Raw genomic sequence first — 17,066 nt, forward strand, 5'->3', positions numbered from 1 at the left:
GCATCTTCCTAAACGGTATTCCTGCTTTATTTTTCTACAGTACAGAAGTAGAGACCTTGAACTTTAAAGTTCAACTTTGGACACTTCCAACTTGAACAAGTTTGTGCGATCTTATGCAAGTTACTTGTGGGTTCTGTGCTTCAGTTTCCTCAAGTGTAAAAAAAAAAAAGATAATAATAGTAGCTGCTTCAAAGGTAGATTGTAAGAATTAAACTAGTTACTATGCTGAGAAGCATTGGACGGTGCTTGACCCATAGTAAGAGTTCCAAGGGTTAGCTATTATCATTGTGAGGGTGCCTTGCCTCCCTAAAAAAACCCTGCAATTCTCTAATCATCCTTTCTTTCCCAAAACACAAAAAAGGGGGAAAGCAAACACCATGTGTTTTTATTCTCACTGTCATATTCCCATGGGCTCCCCAGTTTTAAAAACCTGTCATTTGGTAGTGGTGCATTTAGCTATTTGTAATCAAATTACCTAACTTGGAATGTGTTTCTTCTCATGTTTTTAGCACGTCATTAATCTTTCTAAAGTAACAGCTTCCTGTTGAGAATTTTTAATTCTTTTTTTTTTTAAAGTCTATTTACTTATTTTGAGAAAGACAGAGACAGTGTGGATGGAGGAGGGGCGGGGGGGTGGGGGGGGCTTGAACACACGAAACCAAGATCATGACCCGAGCTGAAACCAAGAGTTGGACACTCAACCGACTGAGCCACCCAGGTACCCCAAGAATTTTTGCGATTTGCATTCCTAATAATTATTATATAAACTGCAATCATGTGTTAAATGTTACTAGTTTTTATTTAGAAGTTAAAGTGACATGCTTACTAATTCTGGTTTCATGACTTCCTGTCTCTGAAATATGGATAATCTCTGGGTATGTCCTCAGTCCATGGTTTTTACATAGATGCTCATGATGTAAGCTCCCTACTGAATGCTAAAGACTCCCAAAGTTGACTTCCAGCCCTGACCTGACCTGGTGTTACCAATTCTTTTTTTTTTTTTTTTAACGTTTATTTATTTTTGAGACAGAGAGAGAGACAGAGTATGAACGGGGGAGGGGCAGAGAGAGAGGGAGACACAGAATCGGAAGCAGGCTCCAGGCTCTGGGCCATCAGCCCACGGACCGTGAGATCGTGACCTGAGCTGAAGTCGGACGCTTAACTGACTGAGCCACCCAGGCGCCCCACCAATTCTTAATCTAGGCTTCTTACTGGCATCTCCACATTGGATATTCCATTAGCAATTCAAATTCTCTATGTATAAAATATAATAAAATATTATGAACAGCCTGACCAATGTCAGAGAAAAAGCATTTTGTCTTGTTCACTCTCTGGAGTTATGTTTACTTTGTTGGGTTTTTTAAAAAAGATTTTATTTTTTTTTTTAAGTTTATTTATTTATTTTGAGAGGTGGGGGGGGGGGTGGGGGGAAGCACACTTCAGGGCAAGGCTGCAAGATCATGACCTGGGCCGATATCAAGAGTCGTATTCTTAACCAACAGAGTCACCCAGGCATGCCTAAAGATTTTTATGTTTAAGTAAGCTCTCCACCCAATGTGGGGCTTGAACCTACAACCTGGAGATCAAGTGTTATATGCTCTATGGACTGAGCCAGCAGACACCCCTGGAGCTATATTTACTTTGAATACATTCTTCTGTGAACCTGTTCTCTTAAGTGAATTATCCTGACTGGGCCTTGGGGACAGCAAGGAGGATGAGATTGTCTATCAGGCCTCACCAAAGTCTCACTCTTGAGGTTTGATTAATTTTTCATCATTGCAGCTGATGTGCTTTTTTTTTTTTTTTTTTTTTAAGGCTTTGTAGTTGTAGAATGTTACCAGCAGAGGGAGATAGTTTCTTACAATTTTGTTATATTTGCCATTGCACCTTCACAAAGGAATTAGTTGGACATTCCTGAGACTGAATTTTCCAGGCGAGCAGAAAGATAGAGACCTTGGAAACCATTTGAGCATGTTGCAAAGGAAATAGCTTTTGTTCCACTAAGGCTGGACACCAGCCCTAGATATAGACCCCTTGTGACCTTGGGCAAGTCCCTTCCTCATCTGTAAAATGAGGGGATGGGACCAAATAAGTTCTGAAATTGAGGAAGTGGTGGTGATTTTCTTCGATCAGGGGGAAAGTCCAAGAAGTTGCAGTAGTGGTACATGTAGATATTAGCAGATATCCTAAAACATGAGTTTCTCTTTCCTGTGAAATACATTTGATACACTATGCACATTTGGGACTTGTACTCAGAACTGCAGGCACCTTTGATACATCAGATAAAACACTCTGATATGTGATAGGAATTAAGAGCAAAGCCCATAGTGAGGAAACTTTCCATCTAATGCACAAACTGATGCTAGGTAGACAGTTGTGTTAAGAAATAAATGGGAAAGCAAGCGAAAGAAAGAAAGAAAGAAAGAAAGAAACATCTTACCAATATTTAAAGTGTACATTACATGCCTTTTGACCCAGCAGTTGCATTTCTAGAAAATTTCCCTGTGGATACATTTGCTCATATGCAAATAACAAAAGTACAAGGATATGCTTTGCTACTTTGTTTATACTCACAAAACAGTAGAGACAAATGTCCACCTCTAGAGAATTTATTTAAAAAATATGTGGTACAGGGCATCCGGGATGTCTAGGTGGCTCAGTCGGTTAAGCGTCCGACTTCGGCTCACGTCATGATTTCATGGGCCGTGGGTTCGAGCCCCATGTCAGGCTCTGTGCTGACAGCTTGGAACCTGAAGCCTGCTTCGGATTCTGTGCCTCCTCTCTCTGCCCCTCCCCTGCTTGCACTCTGTCTCTCTGTCTCAAAAATAAACATTAAAAAAAATTGGGGGGCACCTGGGTGGCTCAGTCGGTTGGGCGTCTGACTTTGGCTCAGGTCATGATCTCATGGTTCGTGGGTTCAAGCCCTGCGTGGGGCTCTGTGCTGACAGCTCGGAGCCTGGAGCTTGCTTTGGATTCTGTGTCTCCCTCTTTCTCTGCCCCTCTCCCGCTCATGCTCTGTCTCTCTCTCAAAAATAAATAAACATTCTTTTAAAATTATTATTTAAAAAAAGCAGCAAGGTAAAGAGCAGCATGTATAGCTTGCTGCTATTTGTATTTATTTATTTATTTATTTATTTATTTATTTATTTATTTATATGTTGTATGTGTACTTGTTTTGCTTTTTATTTATTTTTTTTTAATTTTTTTTAACGTTTATTTATTTTTGAGACAGAGAGAGACAGAGCATGAACGGGGGAGGGTCAGAGAGAGAAGGAGACACAGAATCTGAAACAGGCTCCAGGCTCTGAGCTGTCAGCACAAAGCCCGACGCGGGGCTCGAACTCACAGACCGCGAGATCATGACCTGAGCCGAAGTCGGACGCTTAACCGACTGAGCCACCCAGGCGCCCCTGTTTTGCTTTTTAAAGTAATCTCTACCCCAAACGTGGGACTCACAGCCTGGAGATCCAGAGTCATATGCTTTTCCCACTGAGCCAACCAGGAGCCCCTATATGTGTATGTGTTTGTTGGCGTGTACATCTCTGGAAAGATATAAGGAATTTGTAATGGTAGTTGCTTTGGTGGAGGAAAGAGGTAGCTAGGGGACTGGTAGGATGGATTTAATTTTTGTATGTCCTTTTGCACCCTTTGAATGTTGCTCTATGTTTATAGCTTACTTACTCTACATGGGTATATACATAAGAAATTAATTTCAGGGGCGCCTGGGTGGCGCAGTCGGTTAAGCGTCCGACTTCAGCCAGGTCACGATCTCGCGGTCCGTGAGTTCGAGCCCCGCGTCAGGCTCTGGGCTGATGGCTCGGAGCCTGGAGCCTGTTTCCGATTCTGTGTCTCCCTCTCTCTCTGCCCCTCCCCCGTTCATGCTCTGTCTCTCTCTGTCCCAAAAATAAATAAAAAACGTTGAAAAAAAAAATTAAAAAAAAAAAAAAAAAAAAAAAAAAAAAAAAGAAATTAATTTCAGTAGTTGATGATTGGAATCGACTCTGGAGGAAAACTTTTCTTTTACACTTATTAGAGAGGCGACAGCCAGCCCTCTCGTCTCTTGTCTCATTGTATTCAATCATATCCCAATTGGCCTTCACACTGCAGAGAGATTATTCTAAAATACTATTTTCATCACATATCCTCCCTACCCCCAATTCTCCATGACATAGAAGTTAATATCCAGTTTTCCTGCTGATATTTCATATATCAACTGGGCTCAATCTTCCATCCTCCTGTTTGTCAGAAGCAACATTGTATAGGGTTCAATAACCAAGGTTTGGAGGCTCAACACCACTCATCATCAGGGAAATGCAAATCAAAACCACAAAGAGACACCACCTCACATTTGTGAAAATGGCTGTTATGAAAAAGAAAGGAAATACCAAGTATTGGTGAGGAAGTGGAGAAAAAGGGAGCCCTTGTGCACTATGGGAGGGAATGTAAATTGGTGCAGCCACTGTGGAAAACAGTATGGGTGTTTCTCAAAAAGTCAAAAATAGAGCTACCATAACATCTAGCAATTCGACTTCTGGGGATCTATCCAAAGAAAACAAAAACATTACTTCAAAAACATACATGCATCCTTATGTTCATTGAAGCATTATTTATAATAGCTAAGTGTCCGTTGATAGATGAATGGATAAAGGTGTGATATATTTGTACAATTGGATATTACTCAGCCATAAAAAAAAAAAAAAAGAATTCAATTTTGCCATCTGTGACAACATGGATGGACCTAGAGGCTATTTTGCTAAGTGAACTAAGTCAGAGAAAGACAAATACTGTGTGATTTCAGTTTTTTATTTTGAGAGGGCACACACATGCGTGTGCAAGTGGGGGAGGGGAGGAGAGAGAGACACACACACACAGAGACTGAGAGAGAGAGAGAGAGAGAGAGAGAATACCAAGCAGGATCTGCACTGTCAGCACGGAGCCCGACTTGGGGCTCGATCACAAACTGGGAGATCGTGACCCGAGCCGAAATCAACAGTTGGATGCTTCACCAACTGAGCCAACCAGGCACCCTTGTATGATTTCACTTACGTGTGGGATCTAAAAAACAAAACGGGGACATCTAGCTGGCTCAGTCAGTGGAGCACGGGACACTTGATCTTGGGTTGTGGGTTCAAGCCCACATTAGGTGTAGAGATGACTTAAAAATGATAAAATAAACTTGAAAAAATTAAAAAACAAAACAAATGAACAGACAAAACAGAACAGAAAGAAATTGGTAGATACAGAGAAAAATCTGGTGGTTGCCGGAGGGAGGGGTCAGAGAGTGGGCAAAATAGGAGAAGGGGACTGCAAGGTATAGACTTCTAGTTATAAAATAAGACACAGGGATACAATGTACAATCGGGAATATAGTTAAAAATATGTAACAACTCTGTGGTAACAGTAACACATGGCAGATATATTGTGGTGATCACTTTGCAATGTATACAAATTTTGAATCATTATATCATATACCTGAAACCAACATAATGTTGTGTGTCAAACTATGCTTTAGAAAAAAGTTCTGGAGGCACCCCTGTTGGCTCAGTCAGTTGAGCGTCCCACTTCAGCTCAGGTCATGATCTCTCCGTTTGTGGGTTTAAGCCCTGCATCAGGCTCTATGCTGACAGCTTAGAGCCTGGAACTTGTTTCAGATTCTGTGTCTCCCTCTCTCTCTGCCCATCCCCCGCTCATGCTCTGTCTCTCTCAAAAATAAATAAACATTAAATTTTTTTAAAAAAATTAAAAATAGGGGCGCCTGGGTGACTCAGTCGGTTGAGCGTCCGACTTCGGCTCAGGTCATGATCTCGCGGTCTGTGAGTTCAAGCCCTGCATCTGGCTCTGTACTGACGGCTGGGAGCCTGGAGCCTGGAGCCTGCTTCCGATTCTGTGTCTCCCTCTCTCTCTGCCCCTCCCCCACTCATGCTCTGTCTCTCTCTGTCTCAGAAATAAATAAACATTAAAAAAATTTTTTTTAATTAAAAATAAAAAAAAGTTCTGGAGATGGATGGTGGTGATGGTTCCACAATATGAATGTACTTAATACCAACAAATGCTACACTTAAAATGATAGGATAGTAAATGTTGTTTCCAAAAAAATTGGAAAAAATAATTAACAAAATTAACAACAACAACAACAACAACAACAAAGGCTTTGACGTAAAACCACCTGGGTTCAGACCTCTGCCTGTGATCATGGGTTGAGCTACTTAATCTCTGTATGCCTCAGCTTCTTTTTTCTTTTCTTTCCTTTCCTTTTCTTTTCTTTTTAAGATTTTATTTAAAAAATGTTTTTTAACGTTTATTTATTTTTGAGACAGAGAGAGACAGAGCATGAACGGGGGAGGGTCAGAGAGAGGGAGACACAGAATCTGAAACAGGCTCCAGGCTCTGAGCTGTCAGCACAGAGCCCGATGCGGGACTCGAACCCACGAACTGCAAGATCATGACCCAAACCGAGGTCGGACGCTCAACCGACTGAGCCACCCAGGAGCCCCTGTTTATTTTTTTTTAATTTACATCCGAGTTAGCATGAAAGAGCAATTTCTTTTTTTTTTTCAATTTTTTTTTAACGTTTATTTATTTTTGAGACAGGGAGAGACAGAGCATGAACGGGGGAGGGTCAGAGAGAGGGAGACACAGAATCTGAAACAGGCTCCAGGCTCTGAGCTGTCAGCACAGAGCCCAACGCGGGGCTCGAACTCACGGACCGCGAGATCGTGACCTGAGCCGAAGTCGGTCGCTTAACCGACTGAGCCACCCAGCGCCCCTAAAGATTTTATTTTTAAGTAATCTCTGCACTCAACGTGGGGCTTGAACTCACAACCCCAAGACCAAGCGTTGCATGCTTCACTGACTGAGCCAGCCAGGCGTCCCTCCTCAGTTTCATCAGCTGCAAAATAAGCACAGAATGGCCCCTACTTAGCAGTTTGACTCATAAGACCAAACAATACACATCAGCTGTGATTATTTTTGACAATTTTGTTTTAATGATAATACTTTCATTCTTATCACAATTTATCCTTTCATTTTGGTTTATTTACTTGTTTATTGTCTGTCTCTCCCAGTAACGTAGGGAACTTCCATGGGTTCCTCCACGAATATATTTAAAAATATATTACCAGGGGCACCTGGATGGCTCAGTCAGTTAAGCGACTGACTCTCAATTTTGGCTCAGGTCACGATCTCACGGTTGTGAGATTGAATCCTGCGTCAGGCTCTGCACTGGCAGCATGGAACCTACTTGGAATTCTCTCTCTCTTCCTCTTCCTCTGCCCTTCCCCACTTGTATGTGCACATGTGCATGCATGCTCTTTCTCGACATAAATAAATCAACATTTAAATAAAATAAATAAAAATATATTACCATATATATTACATGGTTTGGCATATAGTAGGCACTCACTAAATATTTGTTGACTGCATGCTCCCTCAGTTGTCAAATTCCCAGTGTGTTCACTTATCCAACACATATTTAGCAAGTCTCTACTGTATGCCAATCTCTGTATTAGATAATAAAGCTGTGAACAAAACAGAGCAGTATCTGTTGTCTTTGAGCTAGGAGATTCAGGGTGGAGTAGTTCTATGTTTTAACCTGTTCTAACATGATCGAGCAGTTCCAAACCAATCCGGGCATCAGAAGCCCTAGAAAGTTTTAGAAAAAGTCTGAAGTGGGGTCTGAGGCCAGCCCTGGAACCTGCATTTTTAAAAGGAAGCAGTTAGCAGCCAGTTCAGTGTTTCTAACATTGAGCTCTATAGAGTATTTTGATGGGTGGTAGGATTAGTCACAAACTCTATGGCAATTTTTATGCTTGGGTTTTTAACGACAAGATCATATTATATATTATATTATATTATATTATATTATATTATATTATATTATATTATATTATATGCTTATTTATTTTTGAGAAGGAGCAAGCAGGGGAGGGGCAGAGAGAGAGGGAGAGAGAGAATCCCAAGCAGGTTCAGCACTGTCAGTGCAGAGCGCGATGGGGGGCTTGAACTCATAAACCGCGAGATCGTGACCTGAGCCGAAATCAAGAGTCAGTGGCTTAACTGAGCCATCCATGTGCTCTTTTTTTTTAATTTTTTTTTAACGTTTACTTATTTTTGAGACAGAGAGGGACACAGCATGAACGGGGGAGGGTCAGAGAGAGAGAGGGAGACACAGAATCGGAAGCAGGCTCCAGGCTCTGAGCCGTCAGCACAGAGTCCGACGTGGGGCTCGAACTCACGGACCGCGAGATCGTGACCTGAGCCGAAGTCGGACGCTCAACCAACTGAGCCACCCAGGTGCCCCAATGTGCTCTTTAATGACAGTATTGTACTATTTCTTTTACCAGTTGCAATTGCCAAATTTCTCTTACACAGTGACATTTCCATGTTTCCTACCTGAAAGACTTGAGGGTTTTTTTTTTTTAACCTAATGTTTACTTACTTATTTTGAGAGAGAGAGAGAGGGAGAGCAAACGGGGGAGGAGCAGAGAGAGAGAGGGAGAACAAGAATCCCAATCAGACTCTCCACCGTCAGTGCAGTGACCCACATGGGGCTCAAACCCACAAACTGCAAGATCATGCCCTGAGTCGAAATCAAGAGTCAGATGCTTAACCAACTAAGCCACCCAGGCGCCCCGGAAAGACTTGAGTTTCTTTTTTTATTTTTTATTATTATTTTTTTCTTTTTAACGTTTTATTTATTTTTGAGACAGAGACAGAGCATGAACGGGGGAGGGGCAGAGAGAGAGAGGGAGACACAGAATCTGAAACAGGCTCCAGGCTCTGAGCCGTCAGCACAGAGCCCGACGTGGGGCTCGAACTCACGGACCGCGAGATCGTGACCTGAGCCGAAGTCAGACGCTTAACCGACTGAGCCACCCAGGCGCCCCAAGACTTGGGTTTCTTAAATCGGTGTTTCTCATACTGGGATTCGGTGAGTGTATCCCCAGGGGTTTCTGCATTATTCAAGTTTGAGGAACACAGATCCAGTGCTTTCTGCGGCTGACCCAAGACTCCTCAGTAGCACCTTGCCCTCCCTACTTGAGAGGGGACCTGGGTTCTGACCCAGACCTACGTCCTAAGAGGTATCCCAGAAGGTCCACTTTATTCCAGAGTGGTGGGCTGGCAGCTTAAGATTCCTCCAGTCTCAGGTACAAGGGGTGTAGACTGAAACCCTTGGGCTCTGTTATCTCTGGCATTTCCTTAGACCACGCATGAGTTCATGAAGATTCTCACCTACACACCAGGTTGCCCCCTTGGAAGGGGTACTTTGCTGGCCCCCGCCGCCTGGTGACAGTGATACCGTAAAGTACCGGAGCTTGTGAATCATATATGCCTAAGTCCCAATTCTGTCTTGCTTCCCCCACCCTCACCCTGCCCCTCAGATGTGTGGCCTTGGGAAAATATACTCATACGACTTTGCACCTCAGTTTTCCTCATCTGATAAATGGAGCTGTAGGAACAAGTCACACAGTGGTTGCTTCCGTTAAGGGACACTTCGACTGCCCATTCAAGGCACGTTGTTTCCCTTCTTCAGTTGACATCCAAGAGTACTTCCATTCACCACTGCCCTCCCTTGCTCTCATCAGGCCTCCGGGGGTCCAAATAAGTTAATTCCAGGCCAGGGGTCTATCAGTCCCAGTTGCCCCTAGGCAGTGCCAGAGAGGGTGGGTGCAGCTCTGAGGTCGGTTCCAGGGACCCAAGGAAGGCGGGCGCAGAAGCGCGACCCTTCATTCACTCCAGCTTCACACCCCCAGGCGGCGTTCTAACCTCTGGAGAACCTCTGCCCAGGACCGCAACCCTTCCCAACATGGCCGCACCATTAGGCCGCCTCGCGCGGGGCCGCCGCGCTGACGTCTGTGCGAGCGCATCCTCCGCGCCGGCCCCCAGCGCATGCGCATTCCGCGCTGTCTTCTCCTGGCCAGAGCAGCGGCGGCGGCGGCGGCGGCGTTTGAGTGGAGGAAGATGGCGGCTCCGGGCGGTTCGGGGTCCCGCCAGCTGTGAGGGGCTTGAGTGCGGCAAGCGCGGCCTGAGACGAAGCGCCTCTGCTCTGGCCCTGTGCCCGGCTCCCTCATCGCCGTCGCCAGCGGCGCGAACCCGAGAGCGTGGCGCGGGCTGGGCCAGGTGAGGCCTCTCCCCCTCCTGGGGCCGCGGCGGGGAGCCGGCGCCTTCTGCCCTTTATGCCCCAGGCCCGCAGGGGGCAGGGGGCGTCCCGGGTCCCGCGCTGGACGCGCATCCTGCGCGGGGGTCGGTGCTGGCTGGCCTGGGGGCCTTGCTGTCGTCATCCTCGGCCTCCCTGGGTTGGGCAGGGAGGAGGAGTGCCCCCTTTCCACCCGGCCCCTCTCCTCAAGCAGGGCGGTCCACGTCCCCTCGCCGGGGCCACGAAAGGGGATAAGACCGGAGCAAGGATGGCTCTAAGGGTGTCAGATAATCTTTCGCCCAGCCCCGAATCCCGTAACGCCTTGCGCTGAGGAGCCGGAGCCCGGTGCCTTCCAAAATTGGGGCTGCGGCGAGGGGGCCAGCGTCTTTGAAGCTGAAGCTGCAAAGGAAAGATTTTGGAACTGGCTTTGAAAAATTAGACGCAAGCAGCCGGTCTCACCGCCTAGCTTTTCGAGGGTTCCTCCGGCGAAGTGGGAACCGCGGGTCTCCTTGATTGAGACAGCCATCCACGTTGTGACTGTGAGAATTGTGCAAAGGGGACGGTGCAGGGTGGGAACGGATCTGTAAGCGGAGAACAGCCCGGTCTGAGATCTTCGTGGTCTCTGCAGGCTCACTTAGGTGCTAATGAAGCCTTCGTTTGTTTGAAAGCTTTGTATTTTGGCGATTCGGCGTAGCCGGTTGCTTTTTGTCTGTTAAATCTCCCCGGATTTTATTAGGAAAATAAAAGCTGCTTTTCTTAATTGCCGAAGTCTTCGGAGTTTCGATGGTGGGATTCTGATTGCTCGGGGTGAAGATTCAGACAACCTTACCAGTTCTCACTTGCTGGCAGGGGCCTTGTGCTATGCCTGTTATTCCTTTCTGAGAGTAAGTTTTTGTTGTTGTGCAATTGCTAATTTGGAGATTTTGATTTCGTTTATCTCACGCTGGGAAGCCGGTTTGAAGCCTTGTGGTCTCTTCCTTGAAGGATGATGGAATCAGTTGGAATTGTGCTATATGGGCGTTTGTTGAGGCGATGGCTTTGGGCTTGGACACACCGACTACCTTTGTAACTTAAATTTGCTTTGCTTATGTTTAAAATGATGATATCATAGGTAAAGGGAGAAGGAAATTAGAGGGGGAAATGCCCCATTTAGAACTGAACATTTACAATGCATCCTGAAAAAAAAAGAAATAAAATGCATCCTGTAGCTTTTACAGCGAGTAGTGACTCTCTGTGTCAAATTCCTAACTTTGTGCATATTCATGTGTCTAATCTGATTGGGTGTCCTTTGTATTGTGTGTTGTCATTTTATACCCTGTAAACTGTTTGCTTTTGACAAACCCAGTATGAATCTTAATCTGTGTCGACCACGGATGTTTCCTTTACTTCAAAAAGCTTTTAATTGTTAAAATGACAACTGTTCGGTTTAATATTAGCTAATTCTTTGTTTTTTTTCCTTAAAGCCTTTCCCATAGAAATTTGTAGATTTTCTTAGTGCCTTCCATTAGGACATAAACGTGAGCAGATAATGTCTTCATCATAGAAAATTTGAGAGCCACTTTACATTTCAATTTGCTAATGAAGAGTCATGAAATTAATGCAGTAAAAGATCCCGATCGTTTGACATTATGCATCTTGGCATAATGTGTTGCATTGTTGTGCTAAATCATCACCAGGTATTGATGCAACTTCATGACATCCATGACATCATTCATTCTCCAGCGTTTTGCCTTTTGCAATTCTTTACCCTTCCAGAGTCACGAAAAGAATAGGATCAGGGGAAAAAAAAAATAGCTTAGGATGCTCTTTACTGTCTGATTTCTAAGAGCCTTTGTGTAACACTGCTTTATGTAGTTAAAACTCTCCTGGAAGATGCAGGGCGGTGTGTGATTCCTACCTATTATGAAGAGCAGACACGGAAAATGCTAGTAAAACCTCTGGGTTTTACAAGAATATTGAGGTCCCAAGGAGAAGGTATTTCAAAGATGAACACATACGTGATTATCTTTTGTGATTTCAGGGTTGTTTTAGTCTGTGCATTAACAATTCTTTATAAAACCAGAAGCTGTCTGGTTAACTAATGCCTTTTCCACTCCCAAGGTTGTTACGTGAGTCAAAAGAGGTGAGGTTTTGTGAAAGTTCTTTGTAAAATAAAAGGTAAACGTAAGATTGATTATTCGATGATCGGTTTCATGAAAATCCCTACCGAGGGCCCTCTAAATATGCTGGGCATTTTGGGAAGTAGGCACTAACGATTCTAAGATAAGACACCTTCTGATCTCAAGTTGCCTATAGTCTGGTTGGGGAGCCAGACAAGGAAACTGGTTAAGTATATTGTAGTGTAAGAAGTGAGAAGTGCACAAAATCCAATCAGGGGAGTCAAGGAAGGCTTCTCAGGGCCAGGATTACTCCCCATTCTTTCCTGTTGCTGCAGAAAAATCTGCCTTTTGTGAGTGACTTGCTTTTATTAAGACCTTAACAATTTTTTTATCATGAGTTCTTTCCCCCTTTTATTCATTCAGTGTCATGACACCTCCCACACAGTATGCCCCAGGTATGATTTCTGCATTCTCAAAAATCCAACAGAGTCTTGGGAGAACCTGAGAGTGAGTCATACGCCAGGCAGCAAACACAAACATTGCAGCTGCAGTTAAAAGATCTCAGATTGCTGAATGGTGACAACGTTAGAGTGGTGCTGTTTTTGTTTTTGTTTTTGTTTTTGTTTTCTAAACTGGCACAAGAAGTACTGTTTGATTTTCGTTTGATCATGTTTGGTTAATGTTTAGTTGTGAGTCCCCTGGAATATTGATTGTAAGTGGTTATTGGTACTGTCTCCCTTCTCCCAGTAATAAATTAAGGGAGAAAGTCCTTTGCCTTTTTGGGTGAAGTTGATAATTTAAACCAGAACTATACTAAGCTATTTTATAGAATCTACTCATGTAGATTGAGATTGCTTAGAATCTGTGATACCGAGTTTCTGCATCCCAATACAGTTCCTCATCTTAGTACTGTGGTCGTTTTATAATTAATTAAGCGTGTTGTCCCATATATTGCGAAAATTTTGAGTTTTTGGATGTGTAGAATCTTTGGTGCAATATTAATTGAATATTTACAATTTGGTAACACTCATGTTTACATGTTACCATGTAAACACTCAACACTAAAAATGAGGGCTTTAATGCTGTGGTTGACAGAAAAGTGAAGGTGATGTGTTCACTTATTTTTTTGTAATTGTGAGTTTGTTACATGTACAAGGACAATGGACAAGTCATTTAGAAGTTGCCCAGGGGTGCCTAGCTGGCTCAGTTGGTAGAGCATGGGATTCTTGATCTTGGGATTGTGAGTTCCAGCCCCATGTTGGGTGTAGAGATTGCTTTACAAAAATAAAGTATTTTTAAAAAATTGCCCAGTATTGGGGCACCTGGCTGGATCATTTGGAAGAGCATGCAACTCTTGACTTTGGGGTTGTGAGTTCAAGCCCCACATTGGGCATATAGCTTACTGTAAGCCAAAAAAAAAAAAAAAAAAAAAAAAGTTGAATAAAAAACTAAATTGTTTTTAGTGACCTTCTAAATGTCTTATAAAATTATGACTTATGGTATTCCTGTCATTTAATTTTACACTTCCTTACTCATGCATGTATTAGAAGGCAAATTTGCGGGGCGTCTGGGTGGCTCAGTCGGTTGAGCGGCCGACTTCGGCTCAGGTCATGATCTCACGGTCCGTGGGTTCGAGCCCCGCGTCGGGCTCTGTGCCGACAGCTCAGAGCCTGGAGCCTGTTTCAGATTCTGTGTCTCCCTCTCTCTGACCCTCCCCCGTTCATGCTCTGTCTCTCTCTGTCTCAAAAAAAAATAAACGTTAAAAAAATTAAAAAAAAAAAAAGAAGGCAAATTTGCTTTGAATTTTGATTTGTTCTGTATGGAATTTCTATTTAAAAAAATTTTTTTTTTTACATTTATTTATTTTTTTGAGAGACAGAGAGAGACAGCATGAGCAGGGGAGGGGCAGAGAGAGAGGGAGACACAGAATCCGAAGCAGGCTCCTGGCTGTGCACTGTCTGCACAGAGCCCGATGCGGGGCTCAAACCCATGACCTGTGAGATCATGAGCTGAGCCAAAGTCAGACGCTCAACCGACTGAGCCACCCAGGCGCCCCTGGAATTTCTATTTTTTAATTTGTAAAGTTTTCTCCCAAGTTTTTATTTACTTATTTATTTAATTAAAATTTTTAAAAAAATTATTTAGAGAGAGACAGAGACAGCACAAATTGAGGAGGGGTGGAGAGAGAGGGAGAAAAGAGAGAATCCCACGCAGGCTCTACACGGTCAGCACAGAGCCCACGAAACCGTGAGATCATGACCTGAGCTGAAACCAAGAGTTGGATGCTTAACCAACTGAGCCACCCAAGTGCCCCTTCTTCCAAGTTTTTAATTTAATTTTTTCCAGTGTCACTATGTTTTGCTTCCAAAGTGGAAGTAATCTTGTGGTGCTTTGATGCTTGTTTACTTATGATAAATATACAGATATTATATAAAATATTGGTTGCTCATAAATTTTTACATAAAATTTTACTTTTCTGGACAGTAACTTATTTTATCTTCCAGTAATAAATAAATTTGAGGTAGTTCAGTTAATTTCAATAAAGGCGAACAAGATTTACATTTCAGCTATTAATATTCCTCTAGAATATTCAATATTTTGGATACCTTTTTTAAAAGTTTATTTATTTTTATAGTTTATTTATTTTGAGAGAGAGCGAGAGCACTGAAGGGGTAGAGAGAGGGAGAGAAAGAACCATAAGCAGGCTCCACACCATCAATGTGAAGCCTGATGTGGGGCTCAAAGCCACGAACCATGAGATCATGACCCAGGCTGAAATCGAGAGTTGGACACTCGATTAGAGTTGGTTGGATTAGCCAACCAGGTGCTCTATTTATTTATTTTTGAGAGAAAGAGAATGCAGGAGAGGGGCAGAGAGGGAGAGAGAGAGAATCTCAAGCAGGCTCCACACCATCAGCCCAGAACCTGATTTGGGGCTCAATACCACAAACTGTGGTCTGATCACCTGAGCCGAGATCAAGAGTTGGACACATAACTGACTAAGTCACTCAGGCGCCCCAAGGATACTTTAAAATTTTTTTTTATTTTTACATAAGCTCTATGCCCAATGTGGGGCTTGAACTCATGACCCTGAGATCAAGTGTCACATGCTTTACCAACTGAGCCAGCCAGGTGCCCCTATTTAGGATATTTTTATTTCAACTATTTTAAGGAATTCATTGGTATGACATTATTTCCAAATTTGTGTTTCCCATGTTATTCTCATTTTATTTAAATTTTTTTTTAATGTTTGTTTATTTTTGAGAGAGAGAGAAAGAAACAGAGCGTGAGTCAGGGAGGGGCAGAGAGAGAGAGGGAGACACTGAATCTGAAGCAGACTCCAGGCTCTGAGCTGTCAGTGCAGAGCCAAACAAGGGGCTCAAACTCATAAACCACGAGATCATGACCTGAGCCGAAGTCAGACACTTAACCGACTGAGCCACCCAGGCATCCCTTGTTATTCTCATTTTAAATGCTTGGTTCATGTAGGGTGCCTGGTTCCTGGGTGGCTCAGTTGGTTAAGCGTCCAACTTCAGCTCAGATCATGATCTCACAGCTCATGACTTTGAATCCCGTGTTGGGCTTTGTGCCGACAGTGCAGAGCCTGCTTGGGATTCTCACTCTCTCCCTCTCTCTCTGCTGCTCCTGTCCGTGTACTCTTTCTCTCTAAGTAAATAAATAAGTTAAAAAAAAAAAAAATAAAGCCTTGATTCATGTTGCTGATTGGGAACAGGAATTTTTTTCCAGAATGAAGCTCTTGGTGCATTGTTTGGAGAAAGATTGATTTTTTTTAAAGTTTATTTATTTTGAGAGAGAGCGAGAGAGCATACACACTCATTGGAGAGGGGCAGAGAGAGGGAGAGAGAAAATCCCAAGCAGGCTCTGCACAGTCAGCACATAGTCCGAGGCGGGGCTTGAACCCATGAACTGTGAGACCATAACCTAAGTCGAAGTCGGACACTTAACCGACGGAGCCACCCAGGTGTCCTAAAAGCAGTTAAGATGGCGTGTATGTATGTTATGTATGTATTATCACAATAACAATTTTAAAAAAGGTAATTTAATAGTTTATATATGCTCTGTAGGATGGCCTGATAACCATTTATTTTAACATAGTACTTAAGATCCTAGGCTTTGGTCCTAGGTTGACTCAGGCTCATAGTTCTTCTTTCCTTAGATATGGACCTTAGCTTCTCTGTTTTTCATCTATAAAATGAGGATACTGATACCTATGTTGTGGGACAATTAAACGTGGGAATGTATGTGATCATCTTAGCACATTGCTTAGCAAAGAGTAAACATCCAAATCTTAGACGTTATTATATTGCTTTTTTTAATGTTTATTTTGAGACACACACGCACGGTGTGCATGCGCACATGTCTGGGAGGCTGGATCCCACAACCACAAGATCATGACCCAAGCCGAAATCAAGAGTCGGATGCTCAACCAACTGAACCACCCAGGCACCCCTATTATGCTGTTTTTATGGAACATCGAAACTGGGACAGGGAGGGGTGCCCGGCTGACCCAGTTGGTAGAGCATGCGGCTCTTGATCTTGGGATTGTGAGTTCGAGCCCCAGGTTGGTTGTAGAAGTTAAAAAAATAAATAGCTAGGGCTCCTGGGTGGCTCAATTGATTAAGCATCCAACTTTGGCTTAGGTTATGATCTTGTGGTTCACAAGTTCAAGCCCTGTGTAGGGCTCTGTGCTGACAGCTCAGAGCCTGGAGCCTGCTTCGGATTCTGTGTGTGTGTGTGTGTGTGTGTGTGTGTGTGTGTGTGTGTGTGTCTTTCTCTGTCCCTTTCCCACTTGCACTATCTCTCAAAAATAA

General features: G+C 43.5%; 1 protein-coding gene across 1 annotated transcript in view; it reads left to right on the forward strand.

The window, feature by feature from the left end:
• The first annotated feature begins 9,912 nt into the window (after window positions 1-9,912).
• FBXO42 (F-box protein 42) overlaps window positions 9,913-17,066 on the forward strand; it is a 97,608-nt gene continuing 90,454 nt past the window's right edge. The window contains exon 1 of the mRNA XM_019461511.2: window positions 9,913-10,119. The gene's annotated coding sequence lies outside the window, so the exon portion shown is untranslated. The remainder of the gene's footprint in view (window positions 10,120-17,066) is intronic.

The sequence above is a fragment of the Panthera pardus genome, unplaced genomic scaffold, assembly GCF_024362965.1.
Source record: "Panthera pardus isolate Hobbes unplaced genomic scaffold, ASM2436296v1 HiC_scaffold_11, whole genome shotgun sequence".
NCBI classification, from domain to species: domain Eukaryota; kingdom Metazoa; phylum Chordata; class Mammalia; order Carnivora; family Felidae; genus Panthera; species Panthera pardus.